This window comes from Enhydra lutris, unplaced genomic scaffold (genome assembly GCF_002288905.1).
Source record: "Enhydra lutris kenyoni isolate GAN:26980312 unplaced genomic scaffold, ASM228890v2 scaffoldscaffold5, whole genome shotgun sequence".
Taxonomy (NCBI): Eukaryota; Metazoa; Chordata; class Mammalia; order Carnivora; family Mustelidae; genus Enhydra; species Enhydra lutris.
Window position 1 is genome coordinate 42,574,381 of NW_019154089.1, and position 7,292 is coordinate 42,581,672.

Here is a 7,292-nt window from a genome sequence, read left to right on the forward strand (position 1 = left end):
CGCTTTGGATTCACTTCTCCGCCCGTCCTACCTTTCAGAAAGTGGTTGATTTTCTGTTTCTAGAGTTGCTGTTCTTCTTCTCTTCGATCTTCCGTTGGATCTGTAGGTGTCTGCAATCTTTAGATAAGCTATCTAGCTGATCTCCCGCTACCTGAAGTAGTCTCAGCCTGCTACTTCTCCGCCATCTTGACTCCTCCCTCTCCGAAATATGGGATTTTATTTACTCTAATAGTATAGCTTAGTTACATTGATAAGCAATTTTCATATAATTAGGTAGTTGTAAGGAATAAAGGAATTTCATATTACCTAAAAATATTGGAGTGCTTCCTTATGGAAATTGCTATAAAAATTGTCATTATGCTCTCTATGTAGAATCTGTCACTCAGTTCTTGCTATACATCAAGCTTTTGCTATCTTTTTCATACTTTGTCCAACATACTTTCTTTAAAGTTATTTTATTAAGTTATTTTTGTGACACTTTCAGGCAGTATGTCCTGAAATAATAATAATATGTATTATGATATGATTATACATAAATATGTAACTATATTATTATGTAATACTAGAATTACAATATATAATATAATATGTAATAAAGACAATAAAAATAAAAGCAATAAAGATAACTTGTAACTAATGCAACTAAAGATAACTAGTATGCTGTAATAAAATTTGGTACACCATCTAAAAGCGATTTTGAAGATTCTGGTGAGTTGAATGGCTGCATAGTCATTGAAATTTGTTTAGCCATTGATCTCTTCAGTGTACTGTAACTGAAGGGCATTGCCTTTCTCAAATGTACCTTCTTCAAGAAGCCATTACCTAGAAGAAAGGAGAAGTTGACCTTGCTTATAGGCATGATCTTGATATCTTTCTGCATGTGCACACACACAAACGTATACACACATAGGTAATATTACTGTGATTAATAATGCAGATTTCATAGTCAGGCTACTTGGGTTTGAATCCCATCCTAGCCATCTACTTACCAGGTGAACTTGGGTAAGATATTTATATCACTGAACTTTCGTCCTTATCTACAAAATGACAATGATGTTGATACTACCTTTTTCATAGTTTTGAGCATTAAATGATATATTACATATAAAACAGTTGGCCCTGTGCCTGGATATTGCATAATCTTTATAAATTTAGTTATTTATCCATTTTATTTGGTTGTACTTACATGCATTTCCCCTTGAAATTTCATTATGTAAGTCAGTACTTTTACTATCATTAAAGAATTATATTAGTTCCATGAAGACAAACTATTAAATCTATGAAGTATAGTGATTGACTGAATGAAGAGAAAAAACATCTTGTTATTCCTTGGATATTGGTGTAAGTCTCAAGTCAAATATCAAAGGCCATCAGAAAGTACCAGGGAGATTATGTTTGTGTGTGAGGCAGGCTAGACTAAAAAATGGGAGGTAATTCCAACTGTAGCATACTGGTACATACATGACAGCCCCCTTCAGGCATTCAGTTTTACAAACACATCTGCCTGCAGGCGTTCCACCTATGAGCCTTGATTTTGTGACTGTTGGGGCAATGGGAAATCCCTGATCTGTACAATCAAGCCTATCAGTGGGGCCATTTGGGGGGAAAAAAGTCAGTTAAGTCAGTTGAAGGGAATAATAAAAAATATATATATTCAGAATTTGAGCATTTTATTTTAATTAAGTTCATAAAAATGCCTTCATTACTAGTCTTTTGATGTTGGGCAGTTGTCTCTCTTTTGAGTATGCAAAATGATGACTGTCATCTTAATGTCATGAATCACAATATTGTCTACAATTTTGATTTTCAGTTTCATGAAAGCAAAATGGGAAATTAAAGTCAATTTTGAAGTAATCTAAAGGTAGAGTGTTTCGGATTTCATGATTTTCCTCCCAGTATTACTCATACCTGATTTGTTGGCATTTTTGTCTTTTTGCATTTACCAAAATGCAAAATCAAAATTTATCTACATTTATCAAAAATTTTCAAAACTCCTAGACAAATTTTGGCCAAAGCAACAACATTATTTATTTAGAAGATCACATTTATTTGTCTAGAAAATACTTAATTAAATTTTATAATTTTGTGACAAGTCAAAAGAAATAAATGGTTTTGGGAATGATACAAGTGCCTCCTTTTATATTAATTATGCTAATACATATATATATAAGTATTTACTAGGAGTGGGATAGAAAGTTAGATGTGTGTTATTACAAAGTGTTATTGCCCTGTAATAATGATACATGAAGTTAGCTTTAAATCCTGTATATTTTGGGACGCCTGGGTGGCTCAGTTGGTTGGACGACTGCCTTCGGCTCAGGTCATGATCCCGGGGTCCCGGGATAGAGTCCCACATCGGGCTCCCAGCTCCATGGGGAGTCTGCTTCTCCCTCTGACCTTCTCCTCGCTCATGCTCTCTCTCACTGTCTCTCTCTCAAATAAATAAATAAAATCTTTAAAAAAAATAAATTCTGTATATTTTAAGAAACTTTAGAAGTCACAGTAATCTGAATTTTCTTTAAAAGAGCTTCCATTTCGGTTTGTGAGGAATTCATGTCAACTTTGTTATAAAACATTTGGAGGGGTGGTTGGGGGGAGGTCGGGTGTTCCTGGTGGTGGGTATTATGGAGGGCAGGTATTGCATGGAACACTGGGTGTGGTACATAAACAATGAATTCTGGAACACTGAAAAGAAATTTAAAAAATAACTAAAACTTTTTAAAAAAATAAAACATTTAACTCAGGCTACCTGGGTGGTTCAGTCGGTTAAGTATCTGCCTTTGGCTCAGGTCATGATCCAGGGGCCTGGGATAGAGCCCTGCCTCTGGCTCCGTGCTCAGTGGGAAGCCTACTTCTCCTGCTGCCTCTGCTGCTCCCCTGCTTGTACTTGCAATCTCTCTCTCTCTGTCAAATAAATAAATAAAATCTTTAAAAAAATTAACTCAGCAAGCATCCCTTTATTTTAGGTTTGCAAGACTTGTCAGTCAGTAAATGAACAATATTTTTTGAGTGTTTCATCTGTTAGTCACTGTGCTAGTCCCTGAGCACACTGCAATGAAGAAAGTAGAACTAGGCTCCTGCCCTCATAGCACTTAGAAGAAGAATTCTATTAAAGAAATAATCACGAGTAGGATATGTTTGATATGTACAAGTACAGGATAAGTAGTATGAGATTTGAAGGGATCTTAAAAAGTATATCCCAAATCTCTGCTAAGTGGTCTTTTGGCCTGGGACTGAACTTGTGATGGGAAATCCACAATCTGCTGAGTCAGCCAGTTCATTTGCTCCTGAAAAAAATTAATAGTTTGTAGCTGACAAACTTGAAGTGCCCCATTCTTGTTGTATTTGAGTATAGCGCTAAGACAGGTGACAAAGTGCCTGAGGAGAATCTATGTGTCACCATATGCCATAGTCCTTCAATTCTTTGACTCTTGTGAAAATGAATTTTCATTCCTATAGAAAATTCTATTGCTGTGTCAACATTTTAGGGATAGGGCTTCGTTCTATGTGTCTGATCTCTAAACCATATGTTGAGAATCAAAGTTCTTATGTCATTTATCACTTGTGGCAATTTATCCATTTCCTTACTCTTTATATGTAAAGGTCCTGATTTTCTTACTTTTCCAGTGCCACAGTGGTAGGACTATAATGTCAGATTCACATTTGTTATTTCCCTCTTGATTATCTCAGTCAGAGTTTAATGAAGTGTGTGGTGTTTACATGTAGTGACCTTGCAAAGGAATTTGTCCTAGAGCCTCAAACAACAGTCATTTATTGTGCAGAGTGAGTCATTAATTTTATCTGACAGATTGAAGATGGTGTGGGAATTAAGGTGCAACCTACAGACCACCTTTCTCAGCTGACTTAACCAGTGACATCATTCTACTTTCTGCTGTCCATTAACATTTGTTCTGAATCTCTGACCAACATGTACCAGTTCCAGAAGATACTTTTCCAGATGACCTGAATCAAGACTGATAACATTTAGGTCTGAGGTTTCTATCTGTCCTGCATGATAAATAGAGGTTGAAGCTGATTAATATTTTACAATCTGTGTTCATAGTTACTTAGGGAAATAACCACAAGTCATAATTCATTGAAGAGGATCTGCTTTAGATTGCCTTTGTGCTTTAGATTGCCTCTCGTTTTTGTTTTTTTTTAAATGCATCTTTGCTTTCAGGAAGATCTCCAATGGATAAGACACTCCTTTCATTCACATACCTTTCCAACTTATTGCTGTTAAGCTGGCTGAAGTGTGTCCTGATTTTAAGCCATCCCGCCAGGTATTATGTTATTTGCTTAATAGCTTTTACTAAAATGATGATGTTAATATGAATGAAGGACACTTTAGCAGCACTCGTGGCTCCTGAGAGTAGCATGCTAATTGGGTTTTCTGACTGATTGACTTCTCCAGTCAAACATAAATGAATCTGGGAAAGGAAAGACATATCTGGTTTCTTTCTGCCCAGAGGATAAACCATTATAGAAAAATTTTAAAGGTTTATGCAAGTTTGCATAAACTTCCCATAAATAGAGGAAATGAATTAGTAGTAAGAAAGAGGAGGGCATGAAGCTAAATAATATTATTATCATATTATTATTTGCCACTGACGTCTGGTACAAAAATGATTGTTATTTAATCCTATGGGCTGTCGATATTTAGTGAGGACTCACTATGTTTAAGGCAGTGTGAATAAGAAAGACAAACTTCTTGCATGAAAGATTCATTTAATGAAGTTGAAAATTCAAATATTTTATCAATTTAGGAAGAGTCCATGGGGATATGTGAAAGGAGTAACAAAACCAACATGGGAGAGTCAAGAGAGGCCTCCCCAAGGCTAACAGTGGCCAGACTGAGACCTGAAGGGAGAATGGGACATGTCTAGTATCTTCGTTAATTGGGGAGGCCATTCTTCCCCACCCCTGTCAGAAAATTCTAGTGCAGATTTCCAATCATACTTTCCTACACTGTGCTGTCTGACTATGGGGCCTAAAACCTCATAGTTTTATGTTGGATTAATCATGGCATTCAGTATTCAGCTCAATTGTTGACCTATAGATGAGCATGACCTAAGCTGAGAAAATTATTGTACTTGTACTTGCCTTGAATTTTTCTTAGTTCAGCTGAAGAGTACAAGTTCTTTTTCTTTTTTTTTTATCTCAAGGCATGGATGGGCAGTGGTACCCATACCACTCATTTCCCTAAGTCATGAAGAAAATCTGAAAGCCCATCAATGGCATTCATTAACTGAAGAGTGGGAAGTCCTCCATCTCTGGAGCCCTGGAGGCCTCAGTGATATCCTTTGGCATGTGATCTTTCCATAGAAATCTTTGGATTGTGTCTATGTCCTGCTTCTCAATCTGAGTATATTTAGGTACATAAAGCCAGAAATAACCATGATTATCTTTGAGAGCATTGATTCTATTCAAACATTTATGAAAAGAATGAATAATTTAACTTATAGGTAGCCAAAACCATGTTTACATTAAAAGAAACATTGATAGCGGCGCCTGTGGCTCAGTGGGTTAAGCCTCTGCCTTCGGCTCAGGTCATGATCTCACGGTCCTGGGATCAAGTCCCGAATTGGGCTCTCTGCTCAGCAGGGGGTCTGCTTCCCCTTTTCTCTCTGTCTGCCTCTCTGCCTACTTGTGATCTCTCTCTCTGTCAAATAAATAAATAAATAAAATCTTAAAAAAAATAAAAGAAACATTGATATATTAAGGAGTAGAATACAAAACTTTCAAACATTTTAAAAGGTTGTATGGACACTTTAAATATTTCAAATTTTTGGTGGCACCTTTGGGCTATGCCCCTAGGCTCTCCCAGGGCTGTATTAAATTTTCTAGGCCATGAGATCAATGGGAAAGTTTAGGAGGACTATCCTAGGTGCTTTCTGATTAAAGAAATAATAGTCTAGATATTTGTATTTTCACTCCACATCCTTGTTTTAGGTAAAGACCTCTTGATTTCTTCTCCGACAATGTGGATATTTTCTTTGATCTTCTCTAGAGGTATGACCAAAGGCTCATGTGGGAGAAACTTAGAGTCCAAATGGTTCCTGTGGTGGGCACAGACATAACTTAAGTAATTTTCCATTTCTACTTGGTAGCCTGGAAATTCAAGTTAGAAAAAGCCTAGCAGATGTTATAGTTTCTCCCAAGGATCTCTTATAAAAGTGCTTACTAGGGATTTTAATGTTATTCAACTTAAATTGTTCTTGTCTCTTATCTTTTCTTTGAATACTCTTCTAACAACCTATTAAAGAACTACATTTTAACATATTTATGTGATTCCTAGAATTTCTCAAAGCTATCCATTAAGTAGACCTTTAGATTCAAATTGTCCTTTTTCTTCAATACTGGATCATAACCGTATGATTACAAGCTGTTCATTTCTCATTCCTATAAATTAAAGGAAAAAATTAAATAGTGTTACATTAAATGCAGGCAAAGTTTGAAATTTGGAAAGTGACATTAGAACATCTCATGCTATTAGGAAGATAAAGTTATGTACACAGCATTTAGCAGAATACAACCAAAAACTCTTAAAGTGTACTCGATTATAGTGTTCAGTATATAGGAATTTGTGAAAACAAAAATTGAAATAAAAATTTCAGAAAATTGGGTCTGGGGATGTAACTAAACTACTCACTCACTGATCAAAATTGAAAAGGTAAATATAGGGTTAAACAAAATCAGACAGCAGTGGAGGCTTAGCTCCCTTAATACCATAGGCGGATTTTTAAAAAGTGCAAATTGCATATTAAAACCTCGTATCTTTCTACCTTAACTATCATTTCACTGGAGTTTTGTCTTCATTTGCCATTGGTATCCAAAAGCAAGTGACACTTAGCAACATAGACTTGTTTGTTCATAGGCTTCAAGTAAATAGTCAATTATCTTCGAAGAAAAAAATACCAGGGGCACCTGGGTGGCTCAGCTGCTGCCTCCAGCTTAGATCACGATCTCAGGGTCCTGGGATCAAGCCCTGCATCCGGCGCCCTCCTTGGTGGATAGTGTGCTTCTCCCTCTCTCCTCTGCCTGCTGCTCCCCTACTTGTGCTCTCTCTCTATCTCTCTATCAAATAAATAAATAAAATCTTTTTTAAAAATTTCAGTATTTATGGATAGATTAACACACAAGTGAAAGGTTCTTCAAAGTTAATCATCTTCTCTTAATAATGTGAACAATCTTTCTTAAATTATTTTTTCTTTGGTTTAATTCTTTTTTTTTTTTTTTTTTTGAAGATTTTATATATTTACAGACAGAGATCACTAGTAGGCAGAGAGGCA